A 22,416-nucleotide genomic window follows, 5' to 3' on the forward strand; every position below is an offset into this window, starting at 1 on the left:
CCGCTGTGGATAGGTTTTGTTTTTCTTCGGTTGATTTCACTGCTTTCCCCAGAACTGTCTGATGCAGATAAAACAAATATTAATGCAAAGACAGTTTTCTTTATCCTGACTGTGTTTGACGAATTCGACGCCAGCAGGTCTGTCGTCTGTGCTGTGTCAAACCTATGTGATATAATTGTTTATAACTACATTATATAAGCCAAAATGTATTTCATATAGGGGTGCACCAGACCTGTTTTTTTTTTTTCAGTCCTGAGACAGACAAAGACAGACAGACAGATAAAGCAAGTGTTGTTTTATAACAGAGACTGAAGCATACAGGGAAAGCACTGCTGCCAGAACTTTTCAGTCATGTCATCTCACTGCTGCTGACAAGTGGCAAAGTAAACACAGGACAACACATGAATTTAGTAAAACAATCAAAATGATTTTTTATACTTTGTCTACCAGATCTAGTTTTTTAATCAATGTTGGGCCAACAATTATCAGCTGTATCTGAGCTTCAAGCAGGTGCTTGGGGAGGATGGTGGGCATGCAAAGCCTTTCATGTTAGAAACGAGTTCAATTCCAGACTCTAGTCTGCTGTTTTGGCCACAAGAACCCTTTATTTGGTTTCAGATTTGTTGTTGGAATTATATAGAACCAAATGAACACAAATGATAAAGACCCAAGGTGGCCCGCACTAGGGTCTTTAGGGGCCTGCTTGCCCATTTAGCCTGTTTGGTATTTCTGGTGTGTATCTGAAATGCTAGAACTATCATGCGTAGTAACAAATTATGCCATTCTTTGAATATATAATATCAGACCCGAAAGATGTGAGATTTCTGGATCCAGGGTAGTCTTCCTGAGACCAAAGACAACCTTGTTTTGAACTCATGTGGATATTGTGAAAAACATTCAGTAATACCGCAGTCACTCCAACTGATGCCAGAAACAAACAAATTGGTGTTAAAATTGTTTTTTGTGATTTGCTAATTTGCCAGCTCTTTGATGGGTGTGGCTTTGGAAGTAGAGGACAACATCTGCTTATTGGAAGGTTGGCGGTTTGATCCCTGGCTGCTCCAGTCTGAATGCCAAAGTATCCTTGATCAATATATTAAACCCTGATACATTCAATGGAGTGTGAATGTTAGATAGAAAGCACTTAGCCACAGAAAAAGTGGTTGTGTGAATTAGTGAATAAGACATGTTATATAATTTGCTTTGAGTGCTCAGGTAGAGTAGAAAAGTGCTATATAGGAACCAGCCCATTTTAGTTTACCATCTGTAAATTAAAAATCAAGCCATTACTTTGACAGAACTGTGAAGTGACTCAAAGGTGTTTCCTACAAATATCAAAAATTATGTGCTGTCATTTCCTTAATAGATAATATCAGACATGAAAGATGTGAGATGCTTGGCTCCAGGGTAGTCTTAGTCTTGACCACTGATTTGTAAAATTATGAATACTGACCTGATCTTCAGCCAGGCAGAAAATTGGTTGACCTCCTCTGGCAGCAGGTACATTCTCTAACAAACTATATTTGGCAAAACAAATTTAGAACAGATAAAAATGTGGCAAGAACCAGAGGTTCCCACAAGTGCGCTTAAACTGTGTTCCTATATGTATGACACACCACACCCTGTAGCTGCATCAGTTTGACAGCCACAGGACAGTCGGAGGCAGTGAGGGATGAGCTTTTATTACAGAGTGGACTCCTCCGGACAAAGAAGACGGATCATGACACCATCCAGCAGTGGGAACAATAGAGGGAACAAGCTGCCCACAGCCTGCCAAACCCCCTGATACACCGACAGCAGCGTACACCCTCTGTCTTTCTGCTTTCTGCTCTGTCCTGATGATCACATTGCGGCTGCCCTGATTTCTGCCGGTTGTAATGTTCACTCTGCTGAGTCAGTGCCAGCCTTAAGTAGAGCCGCAGCAACTGAGACCAACCAGTGTGACATTTTATTTGCCTGACTAATGTTCAAACCTGTGCGTCAGTTTCTTTACTCTTCTAAATTTCTGCTTGAAAAACAACTGCCTAAGGATGTAGATATTTTCAACGTTGTGTAAAATATTTGAACCTCTTGTTGGGTAGGGTTGAGTATTGAAAACCTCCTTCAGCTTAATAAGAACCAACTTTAAAGAAAGGTGTTATGCCTTATTTTGCTCTAAGCCCTTCTCCCAACTCCTGTGATCTATCTGGTTCTTAAATCTAAAGCAGAATCAGAGCAGAGGAAACCTAAACAGATCTGGGTAAACGAAACAGCTTAAATCATGCTGCAGGTTTCCAAAAACACTGAATACTTACAGGAAACATTTGTTTCAACGTTGAGTTGTAAGTATAGGTATAAATAATAATAACATTATTTTTTCCTCTTTTAAAAAACACAGTGACAAAGTGCTGCACACTTTGGATAAAACCACAGACACACATTCAAACATATGGTCTTACGTTCATTCCAGCAAAGACACATTCAATATGAACTATGGCCAAAAGTTATTGGAGAAAGATTAAGGAAACACTAATCTATAAAATGGGTTTTCAGCAGCTCTTTAAAACAAACCACAGACTCATCTGACCTGATAGGCTGAGAAACATTGTTCCAAAGTTTGTGAGCAACAACCTCATAAGCGTTGTCACGTCTGCATAAGAGGGTGGAACACTTAAAAGACCCTGATTAGATGATGATGATCTCCTCAGTAGCTTTGATATACATGCAGGTGCTTGGCCATGTAGTGCTTCATGAGTCAATAATAAAATTTTAAATAAATTCTGAATTTCGTGGCTAGTTTTTGTTAGCAGCCTAGCTGCTGCATTCTGGCCCAGCTGATGAGAGGCCAGTAAAGACTGGCAGATGCCAGAAAAAATGAAAGTGAGTACTAGAAGTTCCAAATCATTGGATGACAGTAAAGGTTTGATTTTTGCACTATTTCTTAGAAACAGGACTGAATGAGATTTGAGATGTGAGATCAAAATTAAAATGCTGGTCCAAGATAAACTACAAAGCTTCTCAGCAGATGATTTGATAAAACTCACAAGGGGGCTGATGTAATGACTGATCTCCTTAGAGAAGCTGTGTGGGCCAAACACAACCTTCAGTTTTGTTTCCATGAAATCAGCCTCACATACAGAACTGAATAGTCATTTTGCTAACTGCATTAGGGATCTTGAGCTAATGGATACTTACTGTCTCATCCAATCGCTCGACAGATTCGTCTTCACCCATTAGGTGTGTGAGGCTGAATTCATGGAAGCCCAACAGCTAAATGCAATGGTGAAATACAATCCTAGTATAACAAGTAGGTGTATGACGTTTGTCATTAGTGTAATGCACCATGAAAAATGCTTGTCAGTCAGGCAACTTGAGTGCACATAAAGTTCTTGTAGGGCAACTTGACTGCACAGAATATCTGCACAACCAGTAGCAAGTATGGACTTAAAAATAGACTCCACAATAGTTATAAATGGCAACAAGCTTCTAATTTCTCAAAAGATAAAAGAAAGCCATTTTATTTTAAAAGCTTTGGATTAGATGTTGAATTCAAATCCTGAATTACAATCTGCTTTCAGAAAACATCCATCAGCTGACAAAATCTGTGAATATTCAGGTTAAAAGCTTGAGGCTGAATTAGCAGTTTTTTGCAGTGCAGCTCCAATTACTGGTGACTGAGAGCATCTCTGACTGCTAATCTGTGATTTACATTGTGCTACTTCCTCATTAAAAGCTTATTAAAAATCAGTCAAAGCCAAATAAATGATTATAGTGTGATATCTCTGTCAAAAAAAACATGATGCAGAGCTTTTAGCCCCATGCACAGTGCCTGTTTACTCTGTTTCTGTACTGAAACAGAGACAGTTTAAATCACTGCACATCAGGCCCTGTGAATAATGATGTGTTCACTGACTGAAGTATCTGTTGATCATGAAGCCGTCACTTACTGCTATACATACGGGGGTGCATTAAAACCCGAGGAGTAAAAAGTCCATTAATATCTCAACTTAACTGAGAAACGGGAATAAATCTGCTAAGTGATCTGTGATTTAGACCTCTGTTGTGAAAGCTGTTTTCAGATTTTTTTCTTTAACCAGCTTATCGTGGTTGTACTCTGTGAGACAGTCAAGGACAGAGACTTAAATTCATTTCAAAAACCTGGTTACTGGCAGCACAAAAATGCAGGCAAGAAGCTGCACAAGCAAAGAGCTTCCACACAACCACGCTGATCACTCTCCGTGTGAACGCATGCTTGCATGAATGCCTCTGCTGTGCTCCGACGATGAATGTGTGCATGTGTTTGCTTTGCAGAGTGCAGCATGTGACAGTAATGGCTGCTGAGAGCATCTTCTGCTCTGATGGTTTCACTGATAAATGCTCTTGGACAGCCTCCTGTCCCCTACAGCCACATCTCACACCACACTACAGCTCCCAAAATTCATCGGTCTCCTAGCTCACCTGGTGATTAGAGGTTTGGGTTTTTCTCTGGTGCAGTAGACAAAAAGCACAGAGGTGACCTGGAGACCATTTTTCCTCCAGTCCATTATTCTGGAACCTTAGACCGTGATCTTTCCGTCCTACTGTCATTGCTGTTATTGCCTGACAGACTTTTGAGGCTGAAATGAATACTGATAAACATATGGTTCAACCTAAACCATTTTCTTCAGCTGGTAGCATCTCCACTCTCTTTATTTGTGTAAATAAACAGCAGCATGTATTGTTTTGGGATGCACTTCTTTAGTGCATTCATGTCACTTCCTGAGAGCCTTGTTAGTGATACATCACTATGGTAATTTAACCTTGAAAAAATTTACATGTAAAATTTAAAAATATGGTACACATTTAAAGTGAAAACCCTAACTTATTTAATTTGGTAGATCTCAGTTTTTTTGGTCACCATCCAGCATATCTTTTGAACTCCTGAAACCCAGAAATGATGAAACAGAAAATATGGCAGTAGAACAATATGAAATAATACAGAGGAATACCTAACAGGTTTATCTGTAAAGGTAGAGAAACAGAACACAAAGCTACATTGAGGTAAAGATCACACTTGGTTTATAGAAATGAATGAAACTCATTTGTCACGATTTTACACTCATTCATGGAGTTTTATATTGCCAGCCATCCGCACATTGACACAGTTCAGAGGCAATATGTGCACGCCAACCAATTTCCTAATAAGTGGCACTTGACAACTTTTAAGTGTTGGCGATTACAGATAGGTTTTTGCTCCACATGTTAATGTGTTTGTGTCCTTGTTTCTCATGGAAACTTCCTGGCTCAACAGATGATGGAAAAGTCACATTGGTATGAATTTGTTTAATCTTTCCCACTGAGCTGGAGTCATATGTCTAGTCCTTGTCCCACCACAAAACTAATGCAGCGTGTCCTGAAAAATGCAGCTTTTTGTTTAATGACTTGAGGTTTTTTCCACAGTTAAATTTATTTTTTTCTACGTCTGCTTATTAAATAGTTTCGAGGACTGTTGAAATCTGGTTACTTTCTTTACCTTGGAAAGTAGTCTGCACTGAGACAATTCTAAGCCCAGAATAATCCCTGAAACCTGGTTCTGCATCTTCCTGTTTGTCCCATTGCTCTGCACATTAAATATGCATTTTTACATTTGAACTGTACAGCACAGGAAGTCGGGCCATGTTACTGAGACGTCAGAGTTCATCTCTCAACCTTTCTAGCTTGGGAGGAAAGTAGCTGCAGGGGATAGAATCAGAGAACAGAGGTTAAATAGAGCACATCTTTTCTTCTCTTGTGTTTCTGGCCTCTATTCTCTCTTAGCCTTCTGTCTGTGGTATGTAGAGCATGGCTAAGTCATTCACTGACAAGCTCCATCTAATGCAGGTTACTCCAGTGGTACCATTTACTATATTCATTTAATGGGAGATAGTCAAAAGATCCTCTTCTGACTTGGGATGTGTGACAGTGCTGCTTTATAAACCAATTTAAGTGACAGTTTTGTATCATTCAGGCATAAATGTTAAATATATGCTCACTGCATTAGTTGTCGCACGCACAAACTGTGATGTCTTAACAGCTCTATAAGCATTTATACTGGTGCTGGATTTGCTGGAGTCTTCTCCAGAAAAATAGGTGCCACCACTCAGAGAGAAACCTCCCCCATCAGTGATGGTATAGGAGTAGAAAGTCCAAACAGAAAGCAAAGCAGGTGCCGTTTTCTCCAGCTGCTGTAGCTTTAATTTTGCTTGCCGTGAACTTTGCATTGCTTGCACCCCATGTGTACACTAGCATCTTTATGTTATACTACTGTTACACTGGCCTGTTGTATTTTATGTATGTAAGGTATGATATGAGAGACCAATGTACATGCTGTACACCTGAGTATCAGTACACTGGCAACCGAGAGGGTTTTGGTTTCCTACGGCAAATATATGCAGCATAGCCAAGATACAGCTACCTGGCTAACCGCTCTCTTAGCTAATGCTGTAGAACACATGTGTCGAACTCCAGGCCTCGAGGGCCGGTGTCCTGCAGGTTTTAGATGTGTCCTTGATTCAACACAGCTGATTCAAATGGCTAAATGACCTCCTCAGCATGTCTTGAAGTTCTCCAGAAGCCTGGTAATGAACTAATCATTTGTTTCAGGTGTGTTGACCCAGGGTGAGATCTAAACCCTGCAGGACATGATTTATTACATGATTTATTAATGTCTAAAATCAACACTAAAATGAAAATACAGTGCTGTAAATAGAGTGAAAAAAGATGTGAAAAAACTTGTCAAGATCTAGAAAAACATATGACGTTGAATATATATTTCACCCCCGTATAAGCCTAGTAATCAACTTGCAATAGCATGAGATTTTACTAAGAAAGCAAAGATTAATTTCACTGCGGGTTTTATACTTTGAGTTCTTGCCCATCAGCTGCATGGTTTCAGTTTTTGCTAACTTAATGCTGCTAGGTTCTTTAAATGTTTCTGAATCCATTGCTGTTGACAACCTAACTTGATAGCTTGTGAGATTGTGGGGCGTTTGTTCATTTAGTGAGGGACCTATGAACAACACAGTCCTGTAACACAGAAGTTCATCAGTGAAGGCCTGTTTTATTAGATGTTATGAATCAAATAAAAAATCTGGCTTTGCAGGCACCAAAGTAAAGTCAGAGAAGAGGGAGAAAGATGGACACCTAGGGAGAGAAAACTGGAGAGATTTGTTTTTACACGTGAAAGCACACTCACCTCATCCCGCAAATCTTTGAGTTATCAGGTTGCTTAGCAACAACAGAGAACCAGCTTGTAGTGTAAGCATGTGCCACCTCACTAACTTTCCTAATTGCTCAGATCAACTGATTAAACAACGACGGGTAGACACCACAACAGAGTCCAAAGGAAAGTAAGATTTGAAAGGTTCATTTCTTTAACAAAACCAGACTCGGTTCTTAACTTGGTAAGTGTCTGTGTCCCTAATGGCTTCTTTTCAAGATGTTATATTTTATTTTATAGCTAATTCTAGAGACAAACTGGAAATGTGGGGAGAGAGACTGAGGAAGAATTAGCCTACATTATCATCCAGATGGGTGTGAAACTGAGGTGTGCCAAGGTAGCAGAGATGAATGCAACAGAGATGAGGAGCAACTTTGGAGTTTGCATAATTTGCATTGTCGTCGTTTTCTGCCCCTGTAGACACCGCCTCCAAAAGCACCACTACTGGACATATATCATACTCCACACAACTCAGGTTGGCATCAATAAAAGTTTTTAAAGCAGCCCCTCACAAAAACATCCCCAAACCATTAACCTTACTTTTTGTTGTGAGGGCTCAAAGTGTGAATTCGGGGAAAGAATACTTTTTCCTGAGCTAACCGAGTTGGACCAAGAGTGTTCCTCTATGCATCAGCTGTAGCTGAGAGTCTGTTGATGAAATCACAATCATCTCCGATCTTCAGTCGTTCCCACAAAAGTTTCTGTAACATGTTGAATATTTTAAACTGACACCAGCTGATGTCACCTGGTTGTGGTTTTATTTCCTGAAAGGGCCTTCTTGATTTTCCACTTACATCAGAACTTCCAGTTGTTGCACTGTTGTTCAGCGGTTAACTATGTTACTGTTTTGTTGTACAGTCACAAACTATTTTCAAAAGCATAGAAGCATGCAACCAGGTCAGACAACTGCCAGTCTTCAACCTTCCATCTCTCAGAATGTGCCAGTGTGAGAAATGTGCAACTACTTGTCACAGGTGCTGTAATTGCATCATGTGTTCTCCCTCCTGCATGCTGTATCCAGGCAGCTCTCTCACCTAAAACATATTTCCAGTAGTGTGACTGCATTTAAAGTTCCTGTTCCCTGCTGTTTGCACTACATGTGAGAAAGGACAACCATGGAAAATATCCTAACTTGACTTCCCCAGACAGGTACACGGTTGTAAACCATCCTAGTGGACAATGTGTGTGCAGACTGGTAAAACTAAATATATAGAATTTTGGACTTTGTTAGGTATTTTGAGATAAGATGCTTCATCCCAAACCTTTTGTGATCATTGTTTTACACTTCGTAGCCATATTAAAGAAGGCGTCCTTTGATCGTTACACAGAAACTTTGAAATGACAGTATGTAACTGCTTACAAAGTTATATATTTGCATAAGACAGCATGTCATAAATAACAGCAATGTGTAGCTTTTTAGATAGAGGTCTAAATGTTTTGCACAAAGCAGTTTAGTTCACGGAGTACTTCTCTGTTACCACGCATCACCGAAGAAACACTTTAAACCACTCAGCTCTCTTTAGTCCAGCAGAAAATGTAGGCCTCCTTGAAAATTTTAACGGTTACAAGGGTATTTTCCTTGGAAAAATCTGGGTTAGTACTGTGTTGAAAAATCTTTTCCATGCTCATTGATTGCGTCACAGTATTATCAGGAAATGACACATAATGACCCATGTTTCCACCTTTTTTGTCAGCAGGTGTTACCTAGTGTTACCATGGAAACACAAGTTTCTACATAAAGTTAGCAGGGGTTGGGTGGATAATTTTTCAGACTTTTTAAGTCACTCTTTATTTCTATGAAACTGTTGAACTTTCTAGTTCATTGGTTAAACTACAGGTACATTTAACATCCTTCTTTTAAGGACATGTATCTATGTATCTATGGATTGAACCATATTTAAACATTTTGGGTGATCCGTCTGAGAGAGAAGCATCATAGCAGCTCCATGAACTTCAAACTGACAAGTTTCATTTTCAGACTGTAGCTAATACAGATCTGTTTCCAGGGTCTCCTCAGGATGTTAAGTTAGATCCAAGGACGCAAGCACAGCCAGAAGAGAGTTTGGCTGCTGTAATTTAAGCAGTCAAATGCTTTCAAGATCAGTCAGTCATTTTCAACACATTTTTAGGTCTTATTATATTCATTCCAACAAAAAAGAAGGAAAAAAAATGAGCTGAGAGTTTTCTGATGGGAAGCCCATAAAAAGGGTATTGGAAACATTTTGTTAAAGGAGGTTTTGACTAAATGCACCAGCACTGCTTTTTATGAATTCAAACAAGAAAAAAATACAATGTAACTTTATGTATCTGGATTTAGACTAGAATAAATTAAGATCTCTCTTGATTATCTTTTATGTTTGCTGTGTAATGTGTCATTGTGCAATGTTTCATTGCCATGGTTTTGTCACTTGCATGTATTGTTTTTACAAGTCACAAAGTTATCTCACATAATAAGCAGGGCAGAAGATGCACGATGGAGAGGAGAGTAACATAACTTCACACGTGGAAAGTAGCTCACGGTTGTGGTTATGGTCACGTTAATGCTGGAGGATGTTATGTAATTTAGAGTCCTCATAAAGAGAGCAAGCAAAAAATTGTTCATGTGCATGTTTGCATGCAGCACTGCCCTCCTCCTGTCGAGGTGTTGCCTCAACATAAATATGTATTTCCTGCCTCCATTGTCGCCTTGAAGAAAAATGTAAATTTAACATTCATCTCACTGCTTCCTCCTTATTTTAAGGATTGTGTGTGTGTGTGTGTGTGTGGTTGTGTGTGTGAGAGAAATCTTTAACCAGCCACAAAGCCTGCAGGGCCACCAAGGATAGAAGCACATTTTCACTCGCACTTCCTCTTATCTTCCTTTCTAATTTTCTCACACTTTTGCAATGCAGATGCTAAAACACACACACACACACACACACACACACACACACACACACACACACACACACACACACACACACACACACACACACACACACACACAGCATGGCAGGGTTATTTTTCCATGCAAAGATTGTAATGCATGCAGAGCAGTACAGTGATATTCTGAAGAAGGGGTGGGGGGTTTAAATTTTAATGAGTTATCCAGGAGGAGGCCGTTATTTCATTGGAAACACTTGGGTGCACAGGGCAAAATCTATAATCCTCTTTATTGGAAGGAGTCTTCATGAACGTCCTATGGGACCGCTGCCTGTGTACGTCTCCATGTTGTGTATGTGTGTGTGTGTGTGTGTGTTGGTGAGGGGGTTGTGATGGAGCTGCCGTGAAATCTCTTTGTTCTCATTCAGGAATATTTCCATTTGAGCACACAGGGATAATCAGCTGTGTCTCACGGAGAGTAATAACTGCATGATGGCTTATTTCAGAATTCAATTTGAAATGAACATCAAAAGGTGATATTTTTCTTTACTTGTCTATATGATTAATGCATGTGGGCATGCAGGAGGGTGCTGTAATTGGTCGTGTTTAAAGTCTGTTTTCGGCAGCAAACATGAGGCGCAGAAACACATTCTCACACTAGCGACGAGTTATAATTTAACACGATTTATGAAGAGACACAGTGCAGAACAAAATGCGCTGTGTCTTTTAGGCATTTTAAGTGTTTGTTTTGTCTGTTATCAATACCATCTGATCATCCCAAAATCACTTTTGCAGCGGTACAGTCAGCCCACAGCCAGTGTCATAAAACTGAGTCCTGTAGCAGATGGTTGGGCCCCCACAGAGCCCTAATCGCAACATCATGGAGTACAACCAATTCCCTTAATTGTGTCCCTATTTCCTTCACTTGTCTCTTCTCCTTGCATCTGAGTTCTGTCCACTGAAGACTTGAGTTAAATTAGATATCCTTACCAAAAGGTTGATTTGTTTTGTTGAATCAGCCTTTTGGGATTTACTTACCTGGATGACTGAGCATGCATCAAGATAGATATCCTTCCCTTTTATCTGATCTTCACTGCTGATGACAGGCACACAGCTGTATCAACGATCAGTCTGATTTTAGAGGTCTGAGGTGTTCTGTAGAAGTGATTTAGTATCCTCTGCAGCCTCACATGTGACTCAGTGGTAAAATGTGTTTATTGCTGAAAGATAACAGACTCCATCTCTTCCCATTATTCATGACACAGATTAAAGCAGATGGCCATAGTAAATGATAAATTGCACTGCATTTATTCAGCACCTTAATAGCCTTGTTGTCCATTCACATCACTTTATTGTTTTTTTTTTTTCTACACTTGACCAAAAGCTACCGGTGCCAAAACAAAACACGTCAATATTTTTGCTGCAAAATCAGATATGTATTTTCCATAACTGTCAAACTGCTGTGATGTTCCCAATCACTGTGAGACATAGTACCGCAAAATGTTCACGGCATTATAGATGTCAACATCTCTTCTTCTTTTTATAGCCTCCACACAGATGTATCTATTTATATTACACCTAAGCCAACAGGAATCAATTGCACTGCGAGGTTGCAAATGAGAAGATGAAGACCGATGCAACAACTCATTTAGCTTTTTGTGCAGCTCAGTGTGTAATCATGTGAATGTGTCTTTTCTATAGGCTTGGGGGTTTTTTGTTGTTGTTTTTTTTGTATTTGTGGGGTCCTAAAACCCCACAATAACATGGAGCCCCCATACTGGTTGAGTCTGATGGCTTTGTAGAGATCTACAAGTTTAAACGCTGTTTGAGATTTAAGGATAATAACTGGATTCTAGGTTGGGTAAGGGTCAGGCAGGTTAGGCATTCACAGACAGTGCTGGGTGCCCACAAAAACTCTAAAAAAAACCAAAGTAAGTGCTGTGCACTCATGTTTGTTTCGTGTCCTACAGCTCTGTGTTTGAGCAGCCAGGTGGATTAACCTAAAGGATTCGTGCACACTGGAGGAGAGATGTTTTTAGTCTTCTTTTAGAAGAAAGTACAGACTTTAACTGGCCATCAGATGATTTTTACATTTGTAGATGATGTTTCCTTTTGAGAATATTTGGGCAGCAAGCTTTACAGTAAAATACCATGCAGAGATGTATTGTAGGAAAAACTGATGAATATACTCCAGTCAGCTGCATCCCATTCCAATCCATTGTCATCACTGGTACTTAAATTTACTGTACTCGAGGGAAAGAGCAGAATGTGTAGTGTATTGTCTAAGATGTCAGTCCTAAATTTCCGATAGGCTTCAATGAGGTTGAGATCTGGAAACTGTAAAAGCTCGTAGTATATAAATGACATCACTTTCATATTCGTCAGATACATCAGGCAATTCTGTGAGACCTCCTGAATCATAGGAAAGTGGTGAGCACTCAGAGCATGTTTGTATTGATTTGCAGTGACCCTTCCTTCTGAAGGGAAGAACCCAAACAACAGGCAATGCCTTACACATCAGAGCCACCAGATCCTTTTATTCTATGGGTCACTGCTTTGACTAGCAGTGTGGGGACTTTGACTTTTTTTTCTTTTCTTTCTTTTTTCTACTTTGTCTAATGGGCTCTGTCATAGTCTGACCCTTGTAACAATCAATGCGTCATGCTATATTCACATTGAAATCTCCATCAGTTTCTCGCATCGCCTTAACCGGTCAGTCACTAGAGACCGCAAGTTTCCCAAACTGTTATTTCAAGCCATTTCCATATTATTTGGAACCAGCCACCCAGCCACTGTGTCAGCAGTAAAGTGAGAGTAGCAGGGCATTTGGATTGCCACTTACAAAGCAAACCAGCCTCCCTTTGCACATCACATCAAATCACACACTGTGCCTGTCGTCATTGTACTTGAGGAAAATCCAGCCATTTTCCACTGGTGCCCACAACATAAACGGGGCCCCTCCGTTTCTCTTAAATACATGTTTTTTTGAATACTTTGTATTCAGCCTGCAGTTTCATTTAGTCATTAAGGAGAAAGATATGAGCCTATAGACATATATCATAACTTCTTATAGCCAGCTTCCAGTCTGCAACATACACGCTCACAGATGTCAACGAATCCCCCTCTCCTCTTATCTCCTCTCGCTCTGTTTGATTATGAAGAGTGATAAAAAAATGTGTTTTCTTCTTGTCTTTTGCCTGCTGTCACTGTTTAAAATGACAGATTAGATGAGCTGTAGCTAATTAACATGCAGTTGTAGCTACTAAATGAAAAGTTTGATCATGCTCCGTGCAGCTGACATCTGTTTAGAGTAAAAAGATACAACATTTACACGTGCATGAAGTGAGAAAGAGGTCGGAGTTTTGTATTATATATTCTATATTCATGACGCATTCTGCCTCCATGTTGGGAGTAGCTTATTGTAAGTACTTACTGTAATGAAGTTACCACTGTTATGAAGAAAAATACAAACAGGGAATTGCAACTGAGACGCTCAAGCGAGTGATCCTTCCATGTGGCAGAGTGCGGTCAAAACTGCTGGTGCGTCAGAAAAATAAAGAATCAAACAATGATGTGAAATACTTTGTCAGTCACATACCTTACGTACCCTGGACTCATTCCACCGTCCCTATGTCGGTTTTGCTGCTCTCCTGTGCTCTCTGTTTCACCAAGTGTGTTGGCGTCTTTGAAGAGATGGAGAAAATACAGCTCAGAGGAGACACAAGTGAAAATCACCTCACTTATGTCGGCAGCATCCTCTCTCGCTGTGTAAACACCAAGGGAGAAGATGGTGTTGTTGTCATGCTCATTTTCTTTTATTTTGTTTTTTTGTGGTGATATTTCAGGATTTTGTCAAAGTTTCCAAACCCACTGGAGAAATATGTGGGTGGAAATGGACTTTGTGGGGCTCCCATGGTTTAATAAAGGCTCAATTAAAGAAATTAAAACCACATTGAGCCTCCACAAGAGCCTGGAAAGACTGCCGTCCGGCTGCTTTTCCTCGCTCTCTCCATAGGCAGGTGAAATTCTCATAAACTCTCCAAAAGCAACATCCTGAGGAGCACTGTGCAGATTATTTAGCCTAACTGCTCCCTTTTCCTCCTCTTCTCTCTGGTGTCATTAACAGTGATTTATACGAGGGCTTGCCGGAACACGGATTGTGCCAATAGGTGGGATGCGGGAACATCGCCCCATCCTCCACTACAGAGCGCTCCCCGCTCACCCTGCTGCTCACCACGCCTGTTTGATTGATCAAGGCAAAGCAAAGGGGCCATAAAGCAGAAGCTCACACAAAACACACAAATGGTTGCTGTGCTTTGTTTCAGGAGAGAACAGCCAGTGCGACTACGGTGGTGTGTGATGAATAGAGAGGTCGGTCGACAGAGACCTGGAGGTTTGCTTTAGAGGGAAGACCGGCACTTACTTGGATTTCTCATTTGGCTTTCAGGATTCAGCTGAATGAATTCATTCCTACCAGATAAACATGTCTGATTTCACATTTTGCTGGTCTTTCTGCACTACTGAGAAGGGAAGTGTATTATAATTATGAATGAGGTTCAGTATTTGAAGCTGGCTAAATGCTTCGAATGTCTGCTACAGTTCAAATTCAGTAATTACCAAAGTTTTGGACTGCTAGACTGGCCTGATTTAAATCTTCTGCTGCTGCTAACCATTTTATAAATGAACCAGACTGCACTCAAGTTTGAAAATAGAATAAGTGGATGAGAGTTAGATAGTATAATATGTTTCACTGCCTGTTGTGATGCATGGACAATTTTAAAGTTCAGGGTTTGTATGTTTTTTTGGTTCTTTCATAAAATAAGTACATTTTGTTCTTTTAATCCTTTAATGAGGACCTATTGTGCTTTCTCTGTTGTCTCATGTACACTGACCCAATGGTCAGTGTACATGAGACTTAAAAGGTGGATGCTCCTGTAAAACGTGGCCAAATGAAATAACGTTTAAATGATGAGATCAGTGGGCGTGTAAGCACTAACTCTGATCATGGTCAGTGAGAAATACACTGCATTTATTCAGCACCTTAATAGCCTTGATGTCCATTCCCACCGCTGGATTGTTTTTTTCTACACTTGACCAAAAGCTACTGGTGCCAAAACAAAACACGTCAATATTTTGCTGCAAGATCAGATATGTATTTTCCATAACTGTCAAACTGCTGTGATGTTCCCAATCACTGTGAGACATAGTACCGCAAAATGTTCACGGCATTGTAGATGTCAACATCTCTTCTTCTATTTATAGCCTCCACACAGATGTATCTATTTATATTACACCTAAGCCAACAGGAATCAATTGCACTGCGGGGTTGCAAATGAGAAGATGAAGACCGATGCAACAACTCATTTAGGTCTTTGTGCGGCTCAGTGTGTAATCATGTGGATGTGTCTTTTATATAGGCTTTGGATTTTCTTTTTTTTTTCTTTTGTATTTGTGGGATCCTGAAACCCCACAAACACATGGAGCCCCCATACTGGTTGAGTCCGATGGTTTTGTAGAGATCTACAACTTTAAACGCTGTTTGAGATTTAAGGATAATAACTGGATTCTAGCTTGGGTAAGGGTCAGGCAGGTTAGGCTTTCACATGTCACAGTCAGCACTGGGTGCCCACAAAAACTATAAAAACAAGGTAAATGCTGAGCTTTACAGTAACATACCGTGCAGAGATGTGGTGTAGAAAACCGTAGAATACATGAGACACAAAAGGTGGATGCTCCCGTAAAAAGTGGGCAACTGAAACAAGGTTCAAATGATGAGATCAGTGGGTGTGTAAGCACTAACTCTGGGTGCAGTGCTCAGGCTGTAAGAGATTTATTCTACTCTGTAGTCTGTGTGATGCCAAAGAAATTGGTAACGGAACTAAAGTGCTCCACTAAGGCCCAGTTTTGGATAAATAACTACTAATTTAAACTATGAAAAGCTACCCTGAAAAAGAAAGTCCAAGAATAAGTATATGGAGTTAGAAGATGAGCAGAAAAGGTCCCCCTTTAAAAGAATAGTTTTTAAAATGCTAGTACATCTTCACACAGGGGTGTCAAACACAAAAAACTTCAGTCTCATCCATGGGACAGCTTTGGAAAGTTGGAAGAAGGGCTTAAACCTTCATCTGCAGAACAGCTGCAATCAAAACCAAAGCAATCCTGCAACACCATTATGCTATTGTAAATATTATTTTGACACATATTGACAGAAATATATTGACACATTTCTGTATCACTGTGTCTACATTTAGGCATTAAAACTATATATTGCAACATTGCACTAAATCCATTTTAAAATGCTGTATAGCTGAAGTCGCTGTTAATCCTATAATTACAAAACTAAATAAATAATTCTTACATTTTGACATTTTACTGCTTCTAAAATATAGTTTGAGGAACATGAATATCCCCCCCCCCCCCCCCCCCCCGAATTTCTAATGCATCCCTCATATGATCCACATGCATCACCCTCCTTTTCGTACATGCAATGAGAATGCTTGGTGAGGAGATGATGTTGTTAATTGATATGCAGATTTATTCGTTATTTGCATATCAGTCAGTTTGGCGTTGCTGAGGTGATGAGGGAGTGAAAACAATGAGATAAATAAAACATCGGGGACCGGCAGTAAAGAAATAAAAGTATTAAAGCTTTAGTGAGAAACAAGAGCAAAGACAGAGAGAGAGGGGGGAAAGGTTAACAGCACACCTGCTGTTCAGGGGTGTTACCAGTAACTTAGCTAAGGTAAGCGATGTCATTTCCACACCTTTATTTTCTGCGTTCCAGTTTCAGCTCAGTTGAGCTTTGTTTTCACTGCTTGTAATAATTGGAGGGTAAAAGAACTGAAAGAAAATATATATATATTGAAAATAATTTAATAGTTTTCACTTTAAACTGGTCACTGTGAAACAGAACCATACTGATTGTGTCTGTATGTGGACAGGAGCTGCTGGAAGATGGACTGGTTCATTCCAGTCTAGACTGCTTTGGCGTGGGAGTGTCTTTGCCATATGGCCTGCTCTGGCACTCACGCGCTGTACTCTTCACTTGGCTGAACATTAAACAGCGATCGCTCACTTTCTGTTTACAGACTGTGCTACAACCATCACCCAGCAGCACATTTAATGCTTTATTGTCTTTAAAAACAACGCACCTACACTTTTCCCATTCAGCTAGTAACAGAACATCTCATCACTTTAAATCATGTCATATTTCTTTTTACATTTTAGATGATATCTAACTGATAGCCATTGTTTGATCGTAGCTTTGCATGATTACACTGCTAAAGAGATGATAAATAACCAGCTACATACTGAAGCAGTAAACATGGAGCTGAAGCAAGAGGATGTATTCAGCATTTCAAGGGAGTGGAGCCTTTTATACATATTACAACTGAAAGCAGTGAGAGAGAAAGTGTAAAGATAAAATCTGCTCTTAGCTGCTATCATAGGCCTATCTTAATAGCCTCATGCCTGCAAATGTTGTTCTTTTTTTTAAAGAAATGTTTTTCTGCTAAAACTGACTTTAAAATATTGTTTCTTTGTTTTAATCTACCAACTGTAGATGTGTGACAATGACAGTTGTTTTTTTTGGCATATGGGATGATGTTGTTGTCACTGTTACAATAATGCAAGTTTAATTAGCTTTATTGTCACAGTAACACGATGATGCTGCACCTGGTTGTCAGGTTTAGTGGAAAGCACCCTTGTCTTTGATATTGAAGGAATGTGATGGCAACAGCGTTGCTAATGAAGATTTAACTGCAACTCCTGGTGTTTCTTTTTGCACTGAATTAAATCACAACAAAACAATAAATCAAATGGCCAGTGCTTAGCATTGGTGGAGAAGTTGGGACTGATGAGGGAATCTGATCTAGTTACCTCAGCTGCCTGGACCCTGCTGATATAAATGAGCAAGTAGGTCTCCCAGACAAATTTCCAAACTTGAAGCCAGAGGATCTTAAAAAAGTATCTGGGAAAAACGCTGGCCTTCCAAAAGCTGAAGGAATCGCTGAAAATCTCTTAAAAATAATCATTCACCTGAAAAAGACACACCTCACTTATCCACACAGTGGCAGCGAAAACATAGTGGCTTTCATTGAATGATATTAATTAGTAGTATAAGTATTTTTACTGGTACTTCTTTCATCTCTGCATCAATATGAGGAGCTTTTATTCTTCTTTAGTAAAGTGAGTCTTTGGGGAATACCTTTGGATAGTTTAGACAGCTGAAGTTAGACGTCAGTTTAAAATTACAGTATTAAACTGTAATTTTACACATCCTTTGTCTTTTACACTGAATAATGATTCTGTATAATTTAGCAGCAGGCAGTGTGGTTTCCCCATCGTCAGTTAGTACACTTTACAAGCCTGTTACACTTTATGATAAAAATAAATCCTGTTTGATGTCATTCATTGCTCTTTGTTACTGGCCAATTCCTTTTTGTTAGTGAGATGATTTAGCTGAAGTGACCTTTTGTCTGCAGGCTGCACAGTCTGTCATCAAGATCCGATCAGCTTTGCGCTGTTTCTTTCGACACAGTTTTCCTGCTTTTGTTTCTCTGTGGGCTTCCAAAGCTTAGCCTTTCTTTAGAAAGGTCAGCAAAGCCCAGCTGGTGCTCGGCGTATGCGTGTGTATGTGCACAGAACTCTTGCGCCTTCGTGCAGTAAATTGTGCAGCGGTTTTATTAGCTGCTCACCTCTGCGAGCCTTGAATCCATCATACACACACATTAACATTCAGACAGGCACTGCCTTGCTTCGGGGGATTGTTGAGATGATGTCATGGCTGAAACCTGATGAGATCTCAGCACATTTACTTCATTAGGACAGTGGTAAAACCTAAACACGGGACCAATAAAACTAATGAGGAATTCTGTCTTTGTCTCCACAGGGGCCATCAGACGTGAGCAGCTGCAGCACAACAGTGAGTCAGAAGTTTATCTTTCCTGTCTTTTCGTCTTGGTTTTGCAGGTCTATGATGAATAGACCCTGTCCAATCACTTTGACATGCCATATTTTCTTTCTTTCTGTTTGTTTCCACAAACAAATGGCTAAAGAGTTGATGCAGAACCAGCCTGATTTTTCGCCACGTCAAGCTGTGTTGATAATGTGTTTTGGAAAACTGTCCCTCAGGTGGTGATCCAGACAAATCTCTGCAGATGCTCTTTGTTACTGTGCAGCTAAGGTCACTTTCACATTTTACGTGCCTTAGATTATTCTCAAGTTTAGTTTGGTTTAAATTACAAAAAAACTGCTTTATCACATATTAGGATGCAGAGTTTGTTGTGCATGCATGCTGGTTTATTGTTGATGGAATCCACTGCAGTCATCTTGTAAATCTGCATAATGTCACTGTGAACTACAACACAGGTCTCTAGTTCTTACTGCCATTAATGGACAAGGCAAGAAGGTGCGCTAAACATTCCTCAGAGAGTTATAAATGGTCCACATTGACATGCTTGTCCATGATGTGAATCTCCCATTCCAAAGATGCTCTATTGGATTGAGATCTGTTGACTGTGGAGGCCATTCAAGTGCAGTGAACTCGATGTCATGCTCAAGAAACCACTTTGGGATAATCTGAGCTTTGTGGCACATTGACAGACGATAGGTATACCGTGGTCATATAGAGATGGACATGGTCAGCAATAATACTCGTACACTGTAGTGTTTAAACAATGCTCAGTTAGTACTGAGGGTACTAGAAAATACCCACACCATTACATCAGCAGCAGCAGCCTGCATGGATCCATGCTTTGATCGTGTTTACCACAAATTCTGACCTGAATGTTGCAACAGAAATCAGGATTCATCAGACCAGGCAAGATTTTTTTCTGATCTTCTGATATCTCAGCTTACAGGAGTGGCACCTGGGGTGATCTTCTACTGCTGTAGCCCATCTGGTTCTGCGTGTGTTGCTTGTTCAGAGATGCTCTTGTGCATACTTCGACACCATTAGAGGTGTTGTGTGGGAAAATCCCAGTAGATCAGCAGGTTCTAAAATACTCAGATGAGTACTGGAAATGAAACACTACTCAGCTGACTTTAAATGTGGGCTGGCACTCAAATCACTTTTCTTCCCCTTTTTGATTCTTGGTTTAAGCCTCAGCATCTCCTCATGCCTAAATGTATTAAATTGCTTTCATGTGATTGGCTGATCTGAGATCTGCGATAATGAGTATTTGAAGATGACCTTAGTAGTGTAAATGAAAGCTTCCTCACTTTTTGGTTCTCTGTAGTCTGGATTTGAATGCCTAGTAGTTTAATTTTCAAGTCTATGAGATTTGTGGCATGAGGCAACTCTTTTCCTTATTTTGTATTGAATTTGCATCACTGGACACAGACAACTTTTTATGAGCAGGATTGTGTTCGGTTAACAAAAAACAACAGTGCAGGACGACAGAAGCTAAAATAATAACTGTTTTTATTTGATGCCCTTTAATGAATTGCTGAGATATTGGTATAGTGTTTAGCTTAACTTAGTTAGTCCCTGGATTTGCTGTGGCTGAAGTGTAAGATAAGACTCCAGATAACCTATGTTGGTCATTTTGCCCTGTGTGGTGAAGAATGCCTCTACTTTCTGAGTATTTCATGAGTATCTGATCAGTGCAGCACTGGTCACAGTTGTTTTCTATTTTTATTGATTAACTTAGCCAACTTCTTAGTCAATATTGCAGCAAAGTTCAATGTCCTGTCCTTTTCTGGACACAAAGTGGAATTTTTCAGCACAGATTGTAAATGGTATGAATTTAAACTGTCAGCCTTAGTTTCAGTTACAATATTTCTTTCTGAATTCATATGTAGTAAGTTATTGAAATGTTTCTTGCTCCCCTAAAACATCAGGAGCATTCTAGAGTCAACGGTCACATTACTTTCTATGTGGTAATTTTGTGAGGAGTGAGCCTTCTGAATCAAAACCCTGCTTACACTGATCAGTTTGAATTCTTGATGCCAAATTTAACTGGGAATGGTTGACTGTTAAAATGAACATCTACTGATAAACGGTTATCATGAATCCTGATCTTTTTATATCCAATCAGGCCTGGATTAAAAAAACAAAAACCACGCAAAGCAAGATGCAAGATGAGCTTTCTGAATTGTAGAACCTCTGATCTGCTTTTATTTTGCCTAAACTACAGTTTACATATCCAACTAAATACCAAATCACATTATATAATTCAAACTGAGATAATTGTCCGAAAGGACAGACGGGACTGGAGCGCACACTGCTTACAGCCTTTCAATGTGCGTCGCTACAACTGTGTCTTCATCAGAGCCGCGCAGTGGAAAAGATACAACATAACATATAGTCAGACATTTGTCATTGGATAACTGAACAGGATTTCAGACAATTTATGAATGAATGAGTCTAAGGTGGGATTTGGCTTGATACGTATGTTTACAGTTGCCAGAACACCAACATCCTGCAAGACTTTCAGAGGGACACAGCCCTTTAAAGTTTGAAATGCATAAACTACATCTTGTGATTCTTGGGCTCAGAAAACTCAATTAAAAATTCTACTAAAAGGGACCAAAAGCACAAGCATGGTGTAGAGGTCAAATTTAGTCACTTCAATTATCCAAAGTGTTACCGTACATATGGCGCACCTGATTATAAGGCACATAAAACAAAACAGACAGTCAGATAAGTCAAACTTTACTCAACTCATTCTTCTTGCTTCCTCCACTTCTGTACCATTGATTCATTAATGATGAATTCTCTTGCAGCTGCTCTAGTCCCATGTTGTTGCAGTAATTAATACTAACCTCGACTAACCTCGTATTGTGGATGAAGTTTGGTTTGTTTACAGCATCCTGCGTTGTGATTGCGTTTGTCCCTAACCATCGGGAACCCTCCCATTAACGAGTGGAAAAAAGTTAGCATTCATCTTCCAACTTCACTGTGTTTATGTTATGCTAACATAGCTGTGTCGCTAGCGATCGCGTAGCAAATCATTATATACCAGCTAGTCCAACTTCAGTAACCCTACAAAAGTCACTGCTGTTTAGTTTTCTGTCTTCATTCATGTTGGAAGTGATAGCAAAGCTGTACGTTTTAATTTTTTCAGAAATCTCTCAGTCAGAACATGCTATATCATGTTTAGGTGGAAACTAGCGAGCTAACTTCCTGCTAACTTCTAATTCTGTTAAATTTAATAAATTCTATTTTCATGGATGCCTGGATGTTAAACTTGTTACACCTGGAAGAGCAGCAACACTGATCATTTTATTAAAGATGAAAGAATTTGGACAGTTTTTAACTCTCAGTGATGCTGCTGTGTTCGTTTGACTTTGGGACCTGAAGCAGACGGAGTTTAGGACCCAGATTAATCAGTGAG

The 22,416-nt window shown here is 39.8% G+C and overlaps 1 protein-coding gene across 3 annotated transcripts in view; it reads left to right on the forward strand.

The window, feature by feature from the left end:
- The window catches only part of enox1 (ecto-NOX disulfide-thiol exchanger 1), a 129,836-nt gene that overhangs the window by 18,007 nt on the left and 89,413 nt on the right, over positions 1–22,416 (forward strand). For all 3 annotated transcript variants that reach the window (XM_040008893.1, XM_040008118.1, XM_040007356.1), the window contains exon 2: positions 18,969–19,001. The gene's annotated coding sequence lies outside the window, so the exon portion shown is untranslated. The remainder of the gene's footprint in view (positions 1–18,968; positions 19,002–22,416) is intronic.

This window comes from Simochromis diagramma, unplaced genomic scaffold (genome assembly GCF_900408965.1).
Source record: "Simochromis diagramma unplaced genomic scaffold, fSimDia1.1 OVJJ01000322.1, whole genome shotgun sequence".
In the NCBI taxonomy this organism is placed as follows: Eukaryota; Metazoa; Chordata; class Actinopteri; order Cichliformes; family Cichlidae; genus Simochromis; species Simochromis diagramma.